The following is a 24053-nucleotide window of genomic DNA, read 5'->3' as shown; positions in this document are numbered from 1 at the left end:
AGGGTTTCTGGCCTAAACACCCCAGGCGGCAGAGACACTGAGTTCAGCTGAGGAAGATGGAAGGTGATGCAAGTGTGCAGCCCCAGGGGGATATCAGTTAAAACTTTTTCATACTTCAAGGCCTTGCTCATACGTCATGTTCTCTGTGGTACCCTCCCAGATGCTCTCCTGGCAGAATCCATTCCTCTTTCATCTACACTGCCACCACCCCCTTGTGACTTTCTTTGCCCTCTGTCTTGTCTGACATTATCATTCATTGCTCCACAGCTCGCCTCCGTCCTCCAGACTGTGAGCCATGCAGGGACAAGGATGGAGCCTTATTCATCTCAATGGCCCCTGCAGGCCTGGCACATAGGTAATGTCCACTCTGTCCAGGCTAGCAGATTTAGATAACCTAACAGACAACTGCTGAAGTAAATCAAAATAAACCCTCGGGCTTCCCTGGTGGCGCAGTGGTTGAAAGTCCACCTGCCAATGCAGGGGACACGGGTTTGTGCCCCGGTCCGGGAAGATCCCACATGCCACGGAGTGGCTGGGCCCGTGAGCCATGACCGCTGAGCCTGCGCGTCCGGAGCCTGTGCTCCACAACGGGAGAGGCCACGACAGTGAGAGGCCCGCGTACCGCAAAAAAGAAAAAAAATTAAAATAAATAAATAAATAAACCCTCAAAAGGGAAGGGACTCTCCCAGACACCCCCTGAGGTCTCAGATCTGGAAGAATTTCTCGGAAACACACTCTCAGTTACCTGTGTGGTCCAACAGGTTAACCAAGCATCTGGTTTTTCCCCATCAGGAAAGGAGGCCACACCTTCCTCGAGAGCCCCACGTCAATATATAAAGACCTAGCTGGTGCCTCTGCAGTTCTGCTTTACTATCGTCTCTGATTTATCAGGCTGTGCAGTTGTTTAAAGGAAGACACCAAAGCCCACAATAAAATATATACTGTATTTCCAAACTATAAAGCACGGACAGAATTTGTTGGGAATCCTAATGTCTCCAGGAGCGGAAATCACTCTAACCTTCCAATAAGATGCCAACACCCTAATTAAACTCTCCAAGGCTGAGGTCTCCTGGCCAAGCCTCCCATCTCGTAGCAGCCTCTTTCCCTGGTTGGGGCTGGGAAGCATGAGACGCCTCCACATTAAGCCTTGCACTCTGAGGGCCCTGCAGAGGAGAAGATTCCAGGAGGACCCGTCCACCCTGGGTCCAGTTTGATCTCCATGTGGACCCTGCAGGATCACTTTCCCGTGTCCTGGCCTCACTCTTCCAGATGGGTCTAATCTAAGACTAATTCTGGGTTTTTATTTATGGTTTTCCACAATTGCCCCTGTCCTGGAGTTTATGAAGAAGGGGCTGGTGTGGGAAAAAATGGGGAATTTCATCAGGAATCTGGCCCAGGGTGGAAGGGACTCGGCCTTTCCCCTTCAAAAGACGGCAAACAGCAGAATGAGCATCAAGTGAGATTTTTCATAAACTGAAAATGTCAGAGTGAAAATAGCAGTGTTCCCAGTCTCACCTCCTGCCTCTGCTTTGTGGTGCCTGTGCTCAGGCCCAGGTGGATGACAGTGGGAAGAAGAGGAGGTTGGGTCCTCGAAGTAGTGGGACTTCCTTCAGGGTGGCCCAGTGAGGGAGGACGGATGGGGCGGGGCTGGGCGAGAGGGAGAGCGATGTGGTGACAAAAGCTCCTGGTGGGATGACTGTGAGCTTGACTCAAGAGAGGTCCTACGTGGTGAGCCACAGGGCTATGCTGTCCATCCGGTCTGGGCTAGCAGATTTGACAACAGCAACAGGGTATGATTGACAGAAGGAGAGCTGGAGTGGGCGAAAATGTGGCTCAGGGCCAAGGAACATCCTAGGGGTTCTAGTCTACATTAAGCATGAATTGGGTCAACGGGATTGTGCAGGTACCAAAAAGCCTATGTGTCCTTAGGTTGCATCAACAGAAGTATGAGTTTTGAAAGAGGGAAGGGGATTGCCTCTTCCTGTTCCCATCAGAATAAACCTAGCAGAGAGTGTCCAGGTCTGACGCCTGCCACTTTCCCTATCAAAAAATTCTCTCCGTAACCTGTCAGTCAGTCAAACACAGGCACATGAAGGTGTGCACACACACTGGTACAGGTCCTGATGAATGTGCAAATTGCCCATTCTCTAATTTAACCCCTAATCACCACCACCCCTTCCGCAGCCTCTTCTTGGAGGCACTCCTGTAGTTTGTGAGTTACTCAACCACCTGCTGGGGGTGCGGAGGGGTCAGGGGGAGGAACTCTAAGTCCTGGGGGTTGGGGGGAGGGCAGTGGGGGAGGAGAATGGGAGGGGTGGAAGATTCCATCCCTGTGGCCTGGCTCTATCGAAAGTCAGCCGATCCCAGGGACCTGGGACCAGCCTCCCCCAGCTTCCTCCTCTCGCATCCCCACCCCAGCTCAGCACCTTCTCAGGTCCCACTGCCTCTTCACCTCCTGCAAGGCCCCTCTGCTCTGACACCATTTACAAGATCCCTGCAGTCACAGAGCTCGACACCACTGGTGAGCCCACCAGACTCGGGACTGCTGGTGCCCATCTCGGTTTTCTCCACCGCCCATCACCATCCCTCCAGGTCCTCAAGGCCATCCCAATTCTTGCATCGCCAACAATTTGTTGATTCAGAGGTGAGAATGTTCAGCCAGACATAGTGAGCTTAACTTTGCCTTCACCCCTGACGTTCACCAAAATCCCCTCCCAGCTGCCTCTGGCTTTTCTATCTGGAGCCCCAAGGGAGAGATCTACTGTGACTTTGCTGTTTCGGTTCTCCTGTCCTGCATCCAGTCCCCAGCATGCCTTTCCAAGCAAAGGCACTAAATCACTTTTATAAGATTAGAGGTTGTTTCTACCCAGCAAGTTTCCTGCCAATACAAAATGTCTTCCAGGATCTGGGGAAGACAGTTTGGCTTGAATAGCTGTTCATTAGAGGAAGATTAATGAGGTCACTGATCCCATTAATGTGTTATTGACCTTTCCCTTAACATAACTGGCCAAACAGCTCAACCTCCAGATCAATGCAGAGTTTACTCAGAACTCATGTCCCATTCGCGGGGAGCTCCATTGGCTCAGCCCCTCCTGCACTGCCTGGAGGGTACCAGATGAGCCCGTCTCCCATCAGCGAGGGTGGGAACCCTCACCTTTGTTTTGTTTTGTTTTTTTGCCGTACGAGGGCCTCTCACTGTTGTTGCCTCTCCCATTGCGGAGCACAGACTCCGGACGCGCAGGCTCAGCGGCCATGGCTCACGGGCCCAGCCGCTCCGCGGCATGTGGGATCTTCCCGGACTGGGGCACGAACCCGCGTCCCCTGCATCGGCAGACGGACTCTCAACCACTGCGCCACCAGGGAAGCCCGGAACCCTCACCTTTGATCCCATAGGCCAACAATGTAACAGCTAACACTGACTGTTTCCTACATGCCAGGAGCTCAGCCAAGCATTTTACAGGCAGGATTTCATTTAATCCCATTTGTCCCATTTTACAGAGAGGAAAACTGAGGTTTAAAGAAGTTAAATAACCTTCACAAGATCATACAGGAAGCTGTAAACTCAGTACTCGAACCCAACAACTAATAATAATAATAGCAGAAGTAGACCTCCTGCCTACCAAATGCCTAGCGTTTTTCTAGATCAGCGCTGACCAAGGGAAATCCAATGCAAGCCACATATGTAACTTCCATTTGCTAGTTCGGCCTTTCACTTTAAAGAAAAGAAAAAGAAAAAGAAACAGGTGCAATTAATTTTAATAATATGTTTAATATAACCCAGTATATCCAAAATATTATCATTTCAACACGTAATCAATGTAAAAAATTATTAGAGAGATGTTTTACTATTTTTTTGCACTAAGCCTTCTAAATCTAGTGGTTGTTTTCCTCTTACGGCACATCTCAATTTAGCTTAGCCACATTTCAAGTGCTCAGTAACCACAGGTACCAAGTGCTTGCCCTTTTAGTGCAGGTCTAGATGCCTTATGTATATTCATTTATTTCATCTTTGTTAACATCCTATGTGGTGGCTGTAATTATTATTATCTTCATTCCCATTTTAAACATGAAACAGGTGAGACTCAGAGAGGCGAGGTGACTGGCCTGAGGTCACACAGCAGGTCAGTGGCAGGACTGGGATTTGAACCGAGCAGGCTGGCTGCAGAGCCTGTGCCCTTCCCCACTATGCGGCACTATCACATCCCATCAGGCAGGCAGGGCAGCCCTCCTCACACTGGAACATGTAAGGTCTCCCTGCTCCAGGGTGCGAGACCCTGAGGGGCCTTGAAGACACAGGGCTGTAGCTGCTGTCCCCTCAGAGCCCCAGAAACAGCCTCCACGATAAGGCTGTGCCTCCCTCAATAGAATTACACAGACAGTACCTGCCACCACTGACTGCGGGCTCACAATGTTTAGGGCCAGTGCCAGACGTTTCACACTGGTTATTTCATTGACTCCTTATGGCAACCCTGTGAAGGGGATTGGATATCCCCATTACACCCCAAAGACATTGAGGTTCAGAGACGTTAAGTAACTTGCCCAAAGTCACACAGTCAGTGGCAGAGCTGGGAGCAGAACCCATGGCTGTGAGACTCTAAACCCCAGGCTCTGCCCCTTTAATAGCTAAGCAGCCCCTGACTAGTCAGAGAGCATTGGCTCCTGGAACCCAACCCCGCTCTCGGGCTTTGATCCCAGGTTTTTGCCTGGACGGTGGTACTTTGTGCACCTTCCAGCAACTTCTGCAGAAACCACGCTCATCCCCATCATCTTCTGTCAGTCTCCTCGTGTCAGTGTTCTGCCTGCGTGGCCTTGCTTCCCCTCTCTCCATTCTCTCTGCTCCCTACGCCTGAAATTCTTCACTTCATCCATTGCCTAAAGTCCCACTATTAGCGCTTGGGTTAAGAAATCCCCTTTCTTAAATAAAACAAAACAAACGCCGCTGAAAGAAGCTATCAGTCAAACACTTCATAAGAATCCCATTGTCCTATCTCTATCCCTCCCAGAGGCCTACTTGCAGGAACTGGAAGTTTAATATGGAAGGAAATAAAGAATTCACTTCCGTCAGAGTTGGATGAGCCCATAGAGATCAGCCAGTCCAGCCCCTTCATTTCACGCTCAGGGAAATTGAGACCGAGAGCAGCGGGTGACCCATGATCACACATGGGTTAGAGAATATGCACTAGGCTCTGTGACTCCGACCACAGCTGTACTCCCCAGCCCTTGCCACGCTCCCTCTTAGGACTGGCCACGTGGTCACCTGGGAGGAGGGATCTGTTTGCCTGACACTCAGACCCTCCCTCTTGCTAGAGGACCCAGGGCTCAAAGGTCTCAGCAAAGAATGTGCTCTCAAGCTTGGAGCCCCCCAGGGGCAGATGAGGTAAACCCAGGAAGGCGCTGGCCCTGCCCGCCTTCCCCTTCAGGTCTGAAGGACTACCCCCTGACCACCCTGATCCCCTCTCCGGAGTTGCAGCAGAGGGGCCAGGCATGGTGCCCACAGAAAAGCAGAAGTCTTCACCTCCCGACACCACCAGGAGGTAGGGGTGATGACCATCCTCATTTCAGAGACGAGGCAACGGAGGCTCAGAAAGATGAACGGCCACACAGCTGGGCTGTCCCTAACCCCAAAGCCTGGGCTCCCGCTCTGCACCAAATGAATGACTAAGGTCTCCCAGCCCAGGGCTCCCACTGCAAACCCCTGCAGCTTTGATAAGTCTGACTTCCCACCACCCCTGACGAAAACGTTTTTATTGACACCAGCTCCTGCCTCAGCCCCTGCTGAGCCTAGCTGGGCAGCACAGCCAGCCCACTCCATATAATTTGGTGCCAATTAGGGATGAAGGAGAACCATCAGTACATTTAATTCCCAACCTAGAAACAGGCTCTGGGAAGCCAAGCTTCAACTAGTTGAGGTGCCTCCACCCAAGCTGCCCCACCACTGAGCCCCCTGCCACTGACAGGAAACATCCACCACCCACTTCCATAACCTCTCCTAGGAACCCAGGGGTTCTGGATGGGAATTCAACATGGACCCTGCCCTTGAGTGTCTCCCAGGAAACAGCCTGGAAACGGAGCACTGAAGTAGCTACCAAAGCCCTTGTTGCCAAAGACTCAGTTTCCCCTTCTGTAGAATGGGGATAAGAACTCTCAACACCTAATAGTGTTGTTATAAGGGGGCATTTCTTAATTTATCCCACAAACTCTTTTGCTCTCCTACTCAGTGCCAGCCATGGCTCTAGGTACCGAGGACACAGGAAAGCCAAGCCCTTTCCTCATGGAGCCTTCACTCTGATGCGAAAGACAGACAACAGACAGTAAAGCCATAAATTAAAAAACACTGTTTTGGATGCTATGAAAATGAAGCAGTGTGATGAGATACAGAGGGACTGGAAGGGGTGGTCAGTAAATGGTAGTCCTTTTTTCTTTTCTTTTTCTTTTCTTTTCTTTTCTTTTTTGTTTTTTGCTATACAGTAGATCTCTAAGATTTATTTACCTTATATAACTTAACATTTGTACACTTTATCCTCAACATTTCTTCCTTCCCCCCAGCCTCTGGCAAATGTAATTCTACTCTCTAATTCTGTGAGGTTGACTACTTTGGACTCCTCACATAAGTGGTACCGTGAAGTTTTTGCCCTTTTGTGAATGGCTTATTTCACTTAGTATAGAATCATCCACGTTGTCGCCGATGGAAGGATTTCTTTCTTTTTATGGCTAAACAATATTCCACTGTATGTATATACCACATCTTCTTTTTTCATTCATCCACTGATGGACATTTACATTCCCTCCATGTTTGGCTATTATGAATAATGCTGCAATGAACACAGGAGTGCAGATATCTCTCTTAAACCTGGATCTCAATTTTGTTGAATATATACACAGAAGGGGATTGACGGATAATACGGTAGTCCTAATTTTAATTTTTTAAGAACCTCCATACTGTTTTCCATGGTGGCTGCACCAATTAACATACCAACTCACAGTGTACAAGGGTTCCAATTTCTCCACATATTCTCCAACTTTTAACACCATTTCTTTTTTTAATAATATCCATCCTAAGAATATGAAGTGACCGTTGTGGGTTTTTTAAAATTTTTATTGGAGTATAGTTGATCTGTAATGTCGTGTTAGTTTCAGGTGTAGGGCAAAGTGAATCAGTTATACATATACATATATCCACTCTTTTCTTAAGATTCTTTTCCCATATAGGCCATTACAGAGTATTGAGTAGAGTTCCCTGTGCTACACAGTAGGTCCTTATTAGTTATCTATTTTATATATAGTAGTGTGTATAGGTCAATCCCAATCTCCCAATTTATCCCTTCCCCTCCCCTTACCCCCTGGTAACCATAAGTTTGTTTTCTACATCTGTGACTCTACTGTTTTGTAACTAAGTTCATTTGTACCCTTTTTTTAGATTCTACATATAAGCGATATCATATATTTGTCTTTCTCTGTCTGACTTACTTTACTCAGTATGGTAATCTCTAGGTCCATCCATGTTGCTGCAAATGGCATTGTTTCGTTCTTTTTTACGGCTGAGTAATATTCCATTGTACATATGTACCACATCTTCTTTATCCATTCCTCTGTTGATGGGCGTTTAGGTTGCTTCCATGTCCTGGCTATTGTAAATAGTGCTGCCATGAACACGGGGGTGCATGTATCTTTTCGAATGATGGTTTTCTCCGGGTGTATGCCTAGGAGTGGGATTGCTGGGTCATATGGTAGCTCTATTTTTAGTTTTTGAAGGAACCTCCATACTGTTCTCCATAGTGGCTGTACCAACTTACCTCCCCACCAACAGTGTAGTAGTATTTCAGATACTTTGAAAATGAAGCAGTGTAATGAGATACGGAGGGACTTGAGTGGGCGGTCAGTAAGTGGTAGTCCTTATTGCTTTCATTACCATTGTATTATTTCTTCATCTGGGTCTTGAAAGACGAATGGGAGTTCAATAGGCAGATAAGCACAGGGAAAAGAATTCCAGGTGGAAGAAACAACATGTGCAAAGGCAGGAAGGGGCTTGATGAGTTCCTGCCCCCAGATGGTTCAAGGGCCTAGAACGGGCATATGATCCACAAGGGCCCCAGTGAGGCTGGTGAGGTGGGGATTCTGGCCTCGAAGGGCTTCGGATGCAACACTCAGGAGCAGAACCTTATCCCGCTGGCAGTGGGGGGCCATCAAACGGACCTCGGAAGGGAGTCAAATGCCAAGACTGATGCTTCCCAAGGCCAGTTCCGGCTGCAGCCCGGTGGGCTGGGTGGGAGGGAGACTGCCCACGGAGGCTGTCAGCACTCAGAGGCTGTGGGCAATCCCACGGAGAGGCTGGGGCCCCAGGACTGGGGGTGAAGGTGGGAAGGGAGAGAGAGGGACAGAGAGGGGAGATGTTCAGGAGGCAGATGAGAACAGGGCTCGGTGACTGATGGGACGTGGGAGGCGAGCGATGGCTTGAGAGCTATGAATAACAGCAGCTGCTCGCAGACTGTGGCGTTGCAGCCCACCATGCCGGCAGCCCAGTCCCCTGATGGAAAGTGGCTTTAGAAGCCGCTGGGAAGATGCCGACTCCTCTGTGGTACGCAGCATTTCCCACGTCTCCAACCAGCTGTGGCTTCTGGGACCCCAGGCCTTTGTGTGCACTCCCTCTGCCTGAAGTGTCCCATTTGGATGGGCCCCAGTTCAATAACAACTCCTCTGAGAAGCCCTCCCTGACTGCCCTGCAGAGTTAGTCACTCCCCTCTCTGGGTTTCATCAGCACCCCGTTCACAAAAGTGTTAGTCCTTCACCCTTGCAGGGTCTTGGTTTGTCTCCCTGAATAGTCTACAAACTGCCTGAGGGCAGGAGTGCCCCTACCTTGTTGTCGTCTGGTGCCTGGTACAGCGCCTGGCACTCAGAGGGCACTCCAGACATGTTTGCTGAACGAATGGGTGAAAGAGAGTGGGGCCACCCACCAAGACGTGGAATCCAGGAGAAGGTGGTGAGTCAGTCTGGGCTCCGCTGGGTTTGGATGCACAAGGCAGCTGACACAAGAATCTGAAGCCCAGGGGAGTGATCTGCCAGGTCAGATGCCACGCCCCACCCCCATGCCTATGCCTGGCCTCACCCACATCCCACCCTGAGAGCCTGGAGGCCTCTTCTGTAGCAGTAGCCCACCAGCCACTCCGGACAGAGGGAGTAGGAGAGCGCTGGAATCTGTCACTGTCCATCTCTCAGCTTGGAGAAGCTCGTCTGGGGGCCATTTGGGATTCAGTTTCCATAAATAAATGAGGTTTGGGGTTAACTGCACCTTCATTTGTATATGGAGGGATGTGGAGCGAATCCATTCTTCCTCCCTGTTCATCTGCGCCAGGAAAACAAGACCAGACCCGCTACCAGCAACCCACCCTCCACCACTTCTGGGGGAAGAAGAAATGACATTTTCCCTTTGCATCGGAAATGCTTAAAAGTCCCAAGAATAGATTTATAGGAATATTTTAACCTTTTCTTTGATCCTTGAAATGTCATTGCTCTGTGGGCTGAATCTCCAAATGTGACCTTTTCCAGTAGCCACGGGTGGGGGAACCCCCACTGGCTCTTTAAAAGGAGCTTCAGATGCTCTCCCTGCAGCTTCGCCAGCGCCCCACCCTGACCCTGGAGCTCTGAGCTAGGGGAAGGAGTGGTGAGTGGGAGAGGCAAGCAGGGGCTAGCCGGGGAGGGCCAGGCAGCTGTCTCCTCACCTTATCAAATAAAGATGAGCTAAGTGTGGATCCATCACTAGTTAACTCACTCTGTGGCTTTGAGTGAGGCATTTTTTTCCCTTTAGGCCTCTGTTTCCTGTAAAATGGGGGAAATTGTGGTACCTACTTTAAAGAAAGAGTGTGGAGACTGAATAAGACAGTGAATTTTGTATTAGGCATTTCTTTCAGAACAGTGCTGAAAAACAAACAGCCCCAAAATTCAGTGGCTGACAATAGCAAGCATTTATTCTTGGACTCACAGGTCTGCAAGGTGACTAAGACTGGGTGAACTAGACTGGGTTTGGCTGGGTTGAGTCCACTCTGTGTGCTCTGCTCATGCTGGGGCCCAATCTGAAGTGGCCTGCTTTTCTCCTGGTGGCTCCGCTGTACTGCAAGGGGACGAGTGGAAATACACAATGCCTCTTAAGGCTTGGCTTAGAACTAGACCATTGTTACTTCCACCCACCATCCACGGGCCAAACCAAATCACGTGACCAAACCCACCATCGGGGGTGGGGGAGAGGCACTCCCTCAAGGGAGAGGGGAATGAATATTCCGCTGAGTAATAATCCAATCTATCACAGTATGTAAAGCCCCTGGCACTATGCCTGGCATGTGATAGAAACTCAGAATATTAATTCTCTTTCATACCACATTACATCATTATTATATTTTACAGCTCAGATTAATTCATTATAACAGCATGAGTCTTTTTGGCTAAAAGTACATACCTTATTGTCCAACATAAGTGGGCAGTGAAGTATTACATACTAGTGACTCCTCCAGAAAACAACTTACAAGCTTTTAACTTTAATTATTTTGATTGAAATGTTTCTAGAGGATACTTCATACCTTCCCACCTTCTTAAATGGAGACTATCAAACACCATTTAAACCATAAGATCGGTGCATTGGGACGACTGTGACGAACACTAGCAGAGCTTGGTGCTGACCTCCAGGGCCATTGAGGCATTTGGTCTGTTTGTCCCTATGCTGAATGGCGCACAGGGAGCCTTCTTCTCATCCTGACGTCTTCAGCTGTGGCTCCCAGACATCAGTCCTCCATGGGTCAGCTTCTCATCATCAGAAATGAAGGATCACAGACTCAGGCTAAATCCACCACACACTCTAAATCTTTTGGGCCCCCACTGAAATCTCTGCTGTCGGAAGCACCAGGGAAAAACATCATTGTAATAGGCTGTTACAAAGGTTCTAATCAGAGTAGAGTTTCTGAAGCTTTAAGCATTATGAGAAGTTGAAGAACTTTGAAAAGTGGCTAATCTACTCATGACGTTTAAGACGTAATCTCACCAAGCAGCCTGGGGTCAGTGCAAAAGTCAGGAAGTGGACAAGAAATGTAATGATACTCTAGAACCCATGAAACCTCCCTCCATCCCTTTGTTCCACGCTCTCATCTCACTTTCTCTGTACTTTTCAACTTCCTCTCCCTCTGCGTGCTTCTCTCTCTTCTTTTCTGTAGATCTGTTATTTTTCCCCTTTGATTCTCATCCTGCCTCCTTCCATCTTCTCTTTCTCATTTCCCTACTGGCTATAATGTGGAGGGGGGTGGGGGGGTGAGTGATCACTGCTCAGGCATATTCCAAAAATCATTTCATCTCTTCAAATGTTATTATGCTTCTCCTTTACCTTAAAACTTTTCAGTTTCTAAAAACCCAGATGGCCGCAAAATTCTACAAAATCAAATCACATCATGCTTCTGTGAACACTTGGATTCTTTTTTCAGAAAATCAGTGGCTCTCCATTTAAAAACCACTGCCCACCTCCTGGAGACCAGGCTTCTGATTATAAAGTTCTGTAGATTCCAAGCTCCTACGGATGAAGGGTTGCCCTCCGTGGAACTGTCCCAAGTGCTGAAATGGTGTCTGGTTCAGCCCATGTCTGGGGTTCCCTGTTCCTTCACTTGAGAGCTCTGCTCCAGCACCAGCACATTTGTTTTTCTCTGCAAGGGTGTTCTGAGCCATTTCTAAGTGGGATGCCTGACTGATGAGTGAGTCCCACAGCCTCCTCGTTATAGCCAATGACAGATGCCCGTCTGCTCAGCTGGCCGGGATTTTTTGGAAAAGTGTTTAGGCCAAGAACATATCATAACAGTTGTCTGTGAAAATTACCTCCAGGCTATGACAATGAATCTTTTTGTGCTCAGTCCCAGATTGGCCGCAACAGAGGGCTAATTGCTAACTGTGAACCCACCCCCTCCAGGACGTGGCTTCAAGCCAAGATATCTGCTAGTTATGTTCACCACTTGCTAGTTATGGGGAATTGGTCAGCTACGTCCCCTCCCCCTTTCTGGGCCTCAGTTTTCCCATCTGTGTAATACAATCTCTAAGATTCCAACTAACTCTGACATTCTGGGACTTCATGATTACGTGGCCCAGGGGGTTGTAAAGTGGAGTGGAGGAGAAAGAGCCCTCAGCAAAGAGTCAGGAGTCCTGGTTCCCAGCTGTGTCACCATAAGCTGTGTCACCCTAGGAGAGACCCTTGACCCCTCTGAGCCTCATCTATAAAAGTAGAATGATACCACTGTCCTTCCCATCTCCTGGTGTCCTGAGGAGGCTCAGGTGAGATGGGGAAGCCCTTGGTAAGGCAGGGGAACTACGTGGTTCTGGGGCTGGTGTATGACGGGAGAGCCTCAAGCAGCCATTCCCTGTAGAAGGAACTTGGGTTTCAGCACCCCTGGGGCAAAGGACACAGTCTCTTTCCCTTTCCCATCCACAGTTTCCCAGCCTGAAGGAATCGGTTAGCCAGGGTGATGTCAGTCTCCACTGCTGACCAAACACCCCAAATGCCACATCTATTCATTCAGTAGATAATTTCTGAGACCCTTCTATGGGCTGAGCGGGGAATCCGAGGCAGATACAGTCCCCGCCCTCACGGAGGGGAGGAGGTGGTTAGCATGCGAAGTACTTAGCGCCGTGCTGGGCACATGGTAAGCGTTCGTTAATACAGTGTGATAGGAGGTGCTGGAGGATGCCCTGGTTACTGAGGGAGTACACAGCAGGGGGACATGGGCACCCGAGAGTGATATGAGAGAGAGAGTTAGGAGTGAGCCAGAAGAAGACTGGAGGGAGCGTGCTCCAGGCAAACAGGGCAGCATGAGCCACTGGCCGAGGCAGATGGCAAGGATGAAGGAGGACACCCCACCCCACGTAATTCCTGCCTCTCTGCCATGCTAACACCTGCAAACCAGAATCTGCGGCCCAGTCTTGTGTCTCAGCAGGAATCTTAACTGGGGGGCAGAGGTAGGTAGAATAGCTTCCTGCTGTACCTCTCTCCTGTTGTCCAGGGCTTCTGGGCACCAAGGTGGTCCAGGGGGCAGGAGGGAGGTTAACCCACATCTTGCAAAAGGAGAGGCTTAAGCCCACATTGTTAAAATCTATCTCTGGCTTCATCATCATCATCACCGGCACCACCATTATTATGTATTGAGCACTTACATAGGCCAGGAGCCTTGTACTCTACCTCTACAATCTTTACATCTATGAGGTAGGTATGCTTAGACCCATTTTACAGATGAGTAAACCGAGGCTCAGAGGGCTTACATGATTTGCTCAAGGACACACAGCAGCCAGTGGGAGGCCTAGAGTCAGTTGTTGTTATGCTATCGTGATAGCTGACCTTCACTAAGCATTAACCGTGTGCCCGGCACCCTGCAAAGCACTTCAGGTACATTTGCCCACTTAATCATCCCACAGCCCTATGAGGTAAGCACTATTATGAACCCCACTTTGTGGGTGAAGAAGATGAGTCCAAAGAAGGTAAGTAACTTGGCTGAGGTCACACAGCTAGCAGTCCCAGTTTCAGGATTCTTACCCAGGTCTGCCCAGCCCCTCCCCATCTGCTAACTGTCACACTATCAGCCTCTTTTCCTTTAACAAAGCTCAGGAGGTGGAGGTAGATGCTTCTTCCCCTCCCTCTCAGTGCTAGCCTCTACTCATTCCAACTCCACAGTGGCGGGCAGCCCCAGGGTACCAGGATGGCACAGAGGCACGCCTGGGGCAGCGTGAGGAGCCACGGCCAAGATGACCTTGGGACCCCGGGGCTCCACCAGACAGCAAATATCCCCAGGCTAAGTGTTTAAGCTCTTCTAGGAAAAGCTACATGGAGAGGACTTCCACGTCTCAAGCTGGAAAGTGTCAACTGGGCAGATTTATTCCTCCAGGAGGTCAGACAGCCACTGTATTTCACCATGGGCCAACAGGGGCCCTCATTCTCTGGAATTATATATCTATCAAATATTCAGTTGTCTGGTTTACGGGCTACTGAAGACCTGGGCCCACTGGATCCTGCTGGCCACACGCCTGTCCGGCTGTGCCAGTGCCAACCTTCCACTCTTTGCCCACAGCCCACTGTGTGGCTGGATGCCACCCTGATTCAGGGAAAGGCCCTTAGCCCTTCCTTGGGTCTGTTCCTTCGCCAGGTCAAACCAGTGCATAAGATTGGAAGCCACGGCACTGGGAGAAGATTGTTACTATTTTCCCAAAGCAGAGGGGCCTGAAGCCGATGACACTGTTGCCCCACCCAGAGGTGTGGGTAGTCACTGCTGCAGCCCTCTCTGAAGGACTGTCCTGGGCTCACAGGAGCCGCCTTACTCAGAGATGGCTGGGAGCTCACGGGCCCCCAGCCCAGGGGCAGCCCATAACTACTGACCGACTGTGTCCACATTGCACCTTCCCTCTGAGTCTTCTGTCTGGCCACTGTTGCCATCAACATCCCGATGTCAAAGGATACTCATGTTTCTTAACACTTTGGCCCAATCAGAGAAAAATACCCCTCCCAATGCCCCTGGCCTCTAAGAGCTGGGACTTTTAGACCTGAGGTGAGGAGTGGCATCTGGGATCTAGACACAAAGAGGATGTTAGCCCAGATCATCTTTCCAGTCTTCCGTCATTGGGCACCGCCATCCTCAGAATTGTGTTGTGTCTGCCTACACCACATAATTATTTACTCAGTATATTTCTTTACATTGACTCTCTTTCTTTAATGCTGGCCTAAAAGGAAGGTTTTCCCTCTCCTGCATGGGAAAACCAGCATCAATGCCCACAAATGCAACATAACCATAAAAATGAACACAGTAACGGCAAGGCAATGGCATTAAAGCCACCATGGCCTGGGACATCTATGAGCCTAAGCTCTGCTCTCTTTGTTAAAATGGGAAAGCAACGGGCTTTCCTGGTGGCGCAGTGGTTGAGAGTCCGCCTGCCGATGCAGGGGACACGGGTTCGTGCCCTGATCCGGGGAGATCCCACATGCCGCAGAGCGGCTGGGCCCGTGAGCCATGGCTGCTGAGCCTGCGCGTCCGGAGCCTGTGCTCCGCAACGGGAGAGGCCACAGCAGTGAGAGGCCCGTGTACCGCAAAAAAAAAAAAAAAAAATGGGAAAGCAACAAGGGCTAGAGTGGTATTAACCATTCACCAGCCCCCACCAGAGACTTTCTCCAGCCTGGATCAGGATTGAAAATGATTGCAAGAGAGTAAGTAACTTTCTCACCCAGACAATTCAGTGAGACTTGATGCCAGTCTGTGAGCCCGTGAAAAAACCTGGGGGAACCCATGCTTTGAGAAGTGCTCGTTCCAAAGATCGGTTTGCAGGGTCTGGGTCTCGCTTACTCATCTTCAGCCTGCAGCCCCTGAGGAGGTCAATTTTCCCTGTTGGGGGACCACCATGTGCCTCACTCATCCTTGATCTCATGCCTGGCATACAGTAGGCGCTCAGGAATGCGTGTATGCAGTAGGCGCTCAGGAATGCTTGTAGAATGAGAGTGAGGCTGACAGGGAGGTGGAGGAAGGGAGGGGAGGCTGTTATTGAACAGTCTGGCAACTGACTTGAATCTGTGAATTTCTAGTAGACAAAGACTGATTTTTTTCCTTCTTTCTTTCTTTTACAAAGTAAAGTGGGCTCTCTTTGTGTTTGAATAGAAAGCGAATACCCTCAGCACCCTATTTTAAAAAAATCAGGCTTTACTGTAAAAACAATTGTGCCAAATTTAAAGTAGGGATTAAAATGGAAGCATGTTAAGTGTGGTCGTTAATACAACAGCTTTTTCTTCCCGTTGGGAAGGAAGCTATTCTGGTGTGCCCTCTGCTCGCCTTCCCTGGGATGCGGGCCGGGGAGGGGAGGTGGGGGGGTGGGGAGTACTCAGCGAGGTGGGGGGGGGGGGGTCAGTGGGGGGGAATCTCTGAATGTCAGGACCCAGAGCATCCTGGGCATGACAACGTGAAAAACACAGGAACCCGCTTGCAAAAAAAAAAAGAAATGTGAGCTGATGGAGGCTCTGTTTTATTCTTACCTGTAAATATATTTATAGGTAAAGGCTCACAGGTTTATTTGTTTTAAATCACTTATAGTTACAGATTGAGCAAACCCCCTCTATTTAAAATGAATACATAAAATTGGGGCTTTCCTGGAAGCAGGACTGACCAGCATAGATCCCAGCCTCCCCCCACCTTTGTCTAGTATTTCATCTCCAACAAATTATAGAGACTGTGGCAGTCACAGCCGTATTTCTCAAGCATCTCTTATCTCTTGTAATCCTCACACTGGCCCTCTGAGGTTGAGTTCATCTTCCTCACTTTACAGGGGCTCAGAGAGGGTAGGTCAGCTGCCCCAGGTCACAGAGACAGGAAGCACTGGAGACGGGATTTGAACAGAGATGCGATTCCAAAGCTCTCATTCCTAAGGTGACAGTGCCCTGTCCCCAAGGAAGTTGCTCCGGCAGACAAGGCCAGACCTTCAGTGACCCAGGAATGGCGGAGGAAAGAGGACTGAGGGAAAAAGGGAGCCGAGAAAATTCATATTTTTGAGTACAGGCAGACCTCGTCTTATTGTACTTTGCAGGTATTGAGTATTTTACAAATTGAAGGTCTGTGCCAACCCTGCACTGACCAAGGCTCTCGGCGCCATTTTTCCAACAGCATTTTGCTCACCTCGTGTCTCTGGGCCACATTTTAGTAATTCGCATAATATCTCAAGCTTTTTCATTACTATTATCTTTGTTTTGGTGATCCGTGGTCGGTGATCTTCGATGTTACTACCATTCAAGGAAGGCTCAGAGGATGGTTAGCATTTTTCAGCAATAAAGTATTTTTTAACTTTAAGGTATGTGCATTTCTTTAGACATCATGCTATTGCACACTTAATAGACTACAATATAGTGCAAACATAACTTTTATATGCACTGGGAAACCAAAAAATTCATGAGTCACTATACTGCAATATTCACTGTAGTGCGATGGTCTGGACCTGGACATGAAACGTCTCCGAGATGTGCCTGTGTGTCTTATGCCCTTGGCCAGAACTAAGTGCTGGCACTTCTGAAGTAAAACGTAATCCTTCTCCACCAGAAACCTTCAGGCTATATTCAGAATGGCTAGGACTGATTTCTAAGACTGTATGAGGCCACACGTTATATTCAGAGTGGGACACAAACTCTTAGAAGGAAAGAAAGAAAGAAAAGAAAAAGGAAGGAAAGAACATTTCAAAAAGGCACAGGAGTCCACCTGAAAAGCTCCCCGCGACCAAAGCTGGAACAAGTGGAGCAAAAAAGATAAATCACAGTAGTATTGAATTCTAACCCAAAGAATAAAATACATATCCACGAGTCCGTACAAATGTAAATAAATCGGGGGAAAGATACAACTCTTCCTTATAGAAGAATTCCAAGTAATAAATGTGGAAGGAATGAGTGAACACCGCAGTAATAATTGTCACAGACAAGATCCATCCATGGACGCTAAAATTCGTGGGCGGAAGTTCAAGCAGAAATAGGACATGTGCGTCATCTCAGAGTATCTCCTCCCAAATAATAAGTAATTATAATGGGAAAAATAGTAAATTTATAGGGGAAAATCCTAGTAGACACCACCTGCACCAAGGCTAAGGTTCACGTCACTAGTCATGTGTTGCTAACACGTCAACACCACATAGTCCCATATGATGCCCTGGTGAAGCACCTCCTTTTGTGGAATACATCCCGATAACACATAACCTTAACATAATCGTGAGAAAACACCAGACAAACCCAAACTGAAGGATATCCCACAAAAAAACTGACCAGCACCCTTCAAAAGTGTCAAAGTCATAAAAAACCATGAGAGACTGAGGCAATGTCACAGATGGGTCGAGACTAAGGAGTCATAATTGCTAAATGCAATGTGGTATCAGAGACCAGATCCTGACCCAGGAAAAAGGACATTAGTGGGAAAACTGGTCAAATCCAAATAAGTTCTGAAATTTAGCTGAGAGTATTGTAACAAGATGAATCTCTTCATTTTGATAAACGTTCTGTGATTACTTAAGATAATCATAAGGGAGAACCGGGTAAAGGGTGTATGGGAACTCTTTACACTAGTTTTACAACTCTTCCATAAGACTAAAATTATCTCAAAACAGGGCTTCCCTGGTGGCACAGTGGTTGAGAGTCCGCCTGCCGATGCAGGGGACGCAGGTTCGTGCCCCGGTCCGGGAAGATCCCGCATGCCACGGAGCGGCTGGGCCCGTGAGCCATGGCTGCTGAGCCTGCGCATCCGGAGCCTGTGCCCCACAACGGGAGAGGCCACAACAGTGAGAGGCCCGCGTACCGCAAAAAAAAAAGAAAAAAAAAAAAAATTATCTCAAAACAGTTTTTTTTAATGATGTGGCAGGTTGAATCATGTTCCCCCCAACGATATCCGTGAACTAATCCCTAGAACCTGTGAATATCACCTTACATGCCAAAAAACAAGAAAGGACTTTGTAGGTGGGATTAATTATCTTGCCTTGGGGATATTATCCTAGATTATACCAGGTGGGCTTTCAATGCAATCACAGGTATCCTTATAAGGTGGAGACAGAGAGAGATTTGACACAGGCAGGAGAGAAGGAGCCCATGTGACCACAGAGGCAGAGACTGTAGTGATACAGCCACGAGCCAAGGAAAACGGCAGCCCCCAGAAGCTGGGAGAGGCCAGGACCAGATTCTCCCCTTAGAGTCCCCAGAGGAAACACTGCTCTGATAACACCTTGATTTCTGCCAACCATACTGATTTTGGATCTCTGGCCTTCAAAACTCTGAGAAAATTAATTTGTATTGGTCTAAAACATCAAGTTTGTGGTAATTTGTTACAGCAGCAATAAAAAAAACTAATAAAAATGGTATTAAAATTTTTGATGAGGTTGGCCTGGACAGCCCCAAGGCTCCTGCCAGCTGTGACATTTTGATGCTTCTGTTCTGCATGGTAGGACTGCATGACCCCTGACCACTGAAAGAGTCCCTGTGTACCTGCCCCAAAGCCTGCTGGGAGCTGCCAGTCTCATGCTCCTCTCCGTGGAGTCTGTGTTTCTCTTTCTCAGCTGCCAGGCTCAATAATGCTTCAAAATCTCCTCCCTAACGCCCCTGGGATCTGTCCAGCCTGAGGTCAAAGGGCAGAGCAGCCATGTTCCAGCTACTCTCCCAAAGATGGAACAGCTCAGCTGTCCACCAGCTGAGGACCCCACGAGGCTAGCCTTAAAATAACAGTAACAGTAATTACAGCTCTCCTTTATTGAGGGCCTATTATATGGCAGGCTCATTGCTGAGCATTTTACATGCGTCAGCTCACTTAGTCCCCGTAACCAGCTCGTGGGTGGCTCAGAGAGACTCTGCAGCTTGCTCGAGGTCACACAGCTATCCAGCAGCTGACTCAGAGTTCCAGCCCAGGTGTCTGTGACTCAGAAATATCATGTCCCCAACAATCAAGTCGCACTGCCCATCCACCATCTGTTACCCCCGCCTCCTCAGCTGTGAGCTCTCCTAGCTACAGGGGGACATCCAAAGTTGCCCTTCCTAGGCCCCATGACTGAAGCATCCAGGCTTCAGCTGCCTTCGAGAATACAGAGAGCTTTGTAGGTGAGAAAAATCCTCACCCTTGAAACCAACTGAGGGAGTTGAGAGAAATTTTCACTTCTCACAGGTATATTATTAGTTTCATTCTTTATCCCCAGGCATTTGGAGATGGCTCACAACTTCCAGTGTCACTGTTACAGACTGTGGAGAAGGCGGGGAGGGGGTCAGGGGCAGATCTGGGACTCTGAAATGAGCAGAGAATGGCTCCAGATCATTTTGGACTGCAGAGACTGGCACATGACCTCGGCCACCCATCAGCCAGCGATCCCCTTTCTGTAAGGAAGGGAGTCCAGCCATTTTGCCAAAGTGGGTCTGGGATATGAGACACAGCTCCCTTATCGGGGGGTCACCAAGGCACCCCACCACTCTTTGACCAACGCAGGAGCCTTAGACCCAGGGACAATACAACTTCCCAGGGGGCCAAATACAACTTTCTGGGGGTCAAAGCACCTTGGGCTTCTCTCTCCACAGCACCTGCGACAGGCAACTGTCCATAAGTGCAGCTACGCCTCCAACCCAGAAAGCCTCGGAGGGAGGAAGCAGGTCAGGGTCACACCCACATCCCAGCCCCCATCCAGTGCCAAGCACATGGGAAGCACTCTGGGTGATCCTGTTGTCAAATAAATGAAAGCTCAAGTGATTGAAAGATGGAATTGATGAAGTGCCCCTTTGTGGGAGGAGAGGCAGCCCACCCACACTGGCCTCTCTGCTCTGGCCGCCCCGACGACTCCATTTCCACCCCTTAACAGGGCTCAGCCCGATCTGCTCCCGGCCCAGGCTCCTCCCCGGGATTGTCTCTGCAGTGGGGATTGCAAAGTCATATTGGATTAAGACCTGCTCTGGCTGTCACCCGTGGTGGAAACTCACCTATCAGGCAGCCCAGAAGGGCCTCGGTATCTAATGGAGATTTGCTAATAAGATCTGAGTTGGTGAGCTTTGCATCCTATTAACACGGGGGAGTGCAGGCCTGTCTGTCTGCTGGAAAATTGCAAACACAATAGAAAAGTCGCTTATGAATATTAATGGGACTGGAAACAATGCCGAGAGAAATGCTGATGTGATTGGGAAGCTGGGAGGGGCCGGTGGGGTGGGGGCAGCCTCTCTTCTCTCCGTCCCGTGCCTGTCCCTCCAGAGCTGCCTGGAAGCGATAGGTCTGCGTGGCCGTCACAGCTAGACGGAGAGTGACCAGCACGACGACCCCAGAAAGGAGCCTTCAGCCTGATTTCAGGGTCCAGACTTCCCTCCCCAGATCCATGCAGGCCAGTCCAATGTCAGTTTTGGGGGGCACATGATGAAGTGTTTGAGAAGGAACTTGGGCTCCCCCATTTCTACTCCTGGACTTCTCAGGTGGAGACCAGCATCTCTCTGAGACTCTTTCCTGAAACCAAGACTTGTCTAGAGCAGCTTCCAACACAGAAGGTTCTGGAATTCACAGGCAGACCAGCATGCACAATCATTGCACAGTTAACACCAGGAGAACTCTCAGCATGGCCCAGAGAATCATAAAGTCCAAAGGACGCTTGGTGAGCACTCCTACCCCCAACCCGTTGTTCTAAAACCTTGTTCTGGGGAACCCTAGGGGTCAAGAGAGGTGCCTCGGGCGCCCCGTGGGAGAGCAGGGAGGTTAAGAAGGCTGAGGTGCAGACTCAGGCCCAGAATTCAGATCTCCTGACCCCTTTTGCTCCTCCAATCCGAAGCTGAGATAGAACCTGAGGACCCAAAGGTGAGCGAGACATAACCCCTGACCTGCTAGGAGCTCACAGTCAGATGGGGAAGGCAGATGCTCAGTCACATGCACTTCTCGTGACAGACCCCCTACCGCTGACTATGGCCGTGTATTTTTTACCTTACTAGTCAATAAAGAAAGGGCACAGACCCCAGCAGGAAAATGGATAACGGCGATGAGCAGACCGTCTGCAGGATCAGAGCAAGCACGGAGGGACACAAAACTGCACGGAGACCCTTCTGTTCAATGCCAGCTACAAAGCATGGCCTTTTCTCCACCAGCTGGGCAATCTTACATGAGTGACAAACCCCTCAGATCTCGTTTCCCCATATGTAACCTGGCTGTGGAACACCTACATGGTGGGGGTAAGATACTGTATGTGCAGTGTGCAGACCACTCTGGCATACACGAGGCATTCAACACATCTCTAATTCCTTCTTTTCTTTTCTTCTTCTGTGGGGTGAAGTCTTCCAAGCATCCATCCACCCCTCTTCTCTGAATGGGTCCTCCCCAGCTCTCATTCCCTCTGATCTGGGTGGGGCTGACCCTGCCCCCCGGGATTGGGCCTGTGAGCCAGGCCTGGCCAATCAGAGTGTGATATCACCTGGCCACACTGATTGGTTCAGAGATGGGCGTGTGCCCTGACTGGGCCAATCAGAGGCAAAGAGACTCAACTTCAGGGCTTTGGTTGGTACTCTGGGGAGGGTCTTGCTCCTTCTGCTAAGGCTGCTGAGAGGGGCAGGTATATGCCTGTTGCTGCTGGCAGCCAGCTTGTGCCCAGGAGGCGGGTGTCATCTGGGAAAGAAACCCTCACTGAGGAACGCTGAGCCAGGAGATGGGCAAAAATAAGATTTCTGGATTTTCTGTTTGGTTATTCCTTTCCTCTTTAAGCCGATTGGGTTTCTGTCCCTTGCCACTGAATGAGTTTTAACTAGTCCATTCAGCCACGTGAGGCTGGGGCCTCTGCCCAACTTGAACTTGAAACTAGCAGACATCCCATTCCCTCCTTCCTCACTTCTACCACCTACCCAACTCAAGGATCGAATTGCCTTGAAAGACTCAGAATCTGGGAAACCTCAGGCTCTGTTTCTGAGATCATTCATCATCTGTCTCCCATGCCAGCCTGGTGTCAGCTCCATCGGCGGGCGTCTCAGTCCACAGCTGGAATGCAGAGGTGCAGACCGTCCCAAGGCTCTGGGGAGGGAGGTCCCAGCACATCCCTCTGTACATATACAGCTTGGGACAGTGTGGAACCCACCCAGTCCTCTGCTGGCTACCAAAGCTTAGCACTGTGGGGGGAAGGGCCATGGGGGTTGCTATGCAGGGGGAGAGGTGAATTCATTCATTAAACCAGGTTCTCAAACCTATGGCCCACAGCCAAACCCAACCTGCAACATATTTAACTTGCCTAGTCTGTGTTTAACTTTTTTTTTATTCAAATGTTTTTAGGTGAGAAGTGCATCTTCCAGTTTTCCAAAGGCCTCCAGTGCTGTTTTTTCCATACCTGTGAAGCTCCATACATATATATTACATGTCTGGCCTCCAAAGTCACTTGAGGCTACAACTCCTGGTTGAGACCCTCCAGCTGCCTTTCCTGCAGGGCCATGCAGAGGGACTGGGTGATGTGGTTTGTAGTTTCTGGTTTGCAGGTTTCGTGGCACAAGCTGGGGAAAGGCCAGTAATTATCATTAATATCAATAAGCCCCCAGTGGGATATATTACCTCTGTTGCCCCTTCCTGCTCTATCACTCCGCACACCCAAGCTGTAGGCCTGCCCAGACCCTCTGTCGGTCTGCCTGGTGCTGGTCTTTATGAATTCCAGGGTTCCTCCGTCCTTAACACTCACCTGTTCTCCCACAGATGCTGGGCCATCCCACCCTGCCAGGGCCCAAGGAGGAACCGCTCCAGGCAGCAGGGGGCGCCCCTGCAGGCCTCTCTGCTGGTTTGCATTGTATTTGTAGGATAATTATTAATGGCACAGATCATTTTTATTAGCTGAGCTGTCTGCATTAAAATGATAGATTTTTTTATTCAAAACATCCGAGGGAGCTGCCATCGCAGTGGGAGAAGGATAATTTTCCATTTAGTTTAAGAGCAGACAGTTACCAAAATGTTCAATGTAAAAAAATTGAGACTCAGCCTAAGTGTAGGGTAAACATATCTGAAATTTCCCAGCCGGCTTCAAGCCTCCTGCCCTCTCCGGCTCTCCCAGTCCCTACCTCAGGCCTGAACCTAGCCCCACCCTACAGCGAAGGGAATTTTCCCCCAAACCACTTGGGAAAATCCAGGCCTGCAGGTGTGGTGAGCTGACAGACGAGCAATGGTCTGCTAGGATCCACCCTGGAACTTGGGGTGCTGCTAATGTTGCTACGGAGGCTGCAACTTGGGAGATCAAGAAGCAGGGTGGGGCTTCCCTGGTGGCACAGTGGTTAAGAATCCGCCTGCCAGTGCAGGGGACGCGGGTTCGAGCCCTGGTCCGGGAAGGTCCCACATGCTGCAGAGCAGCTAGGCCCGTGCGCCACAACTAGTGAGCCTGTGCTCTAGAGCCCACGAGCCACAACTACTGAAGCCAGTGTGCCTAGAGCCCGTGCTCCACAACAAGAGAAGCCACTGCAATGAAAAGCCTGAGCACCTCAACGAAGAGTAGCCCGGCTCACAGCAACTAGAGAAAGACCGCGCGCAGCAACAAAGAGCTAACACAGCCAAAAATAAATAAATTAAATAAATAAATTT

This window comes from Neophocaena asiaeorientalis, unplaced genomic scaffold, assembly GCF_003031525.2.
Source record: "Neophocaena asiaeorientalis asiaeorientalis breed wild unplaced genomic scaffold, Neophocaena_asiaeorientalis_V1.1 scaffold43, whole genome shotgun sequence".
Taxonomy (NCBI): Eukaryota; Metazoa; Chordata; class Mammalia; order Artiodactyla; family Phocoenidae; genus Neophocaena; species Neophocaena asiaeorientalis.
Note: the sequence above shows the minus strand (reverse complement) of the source record.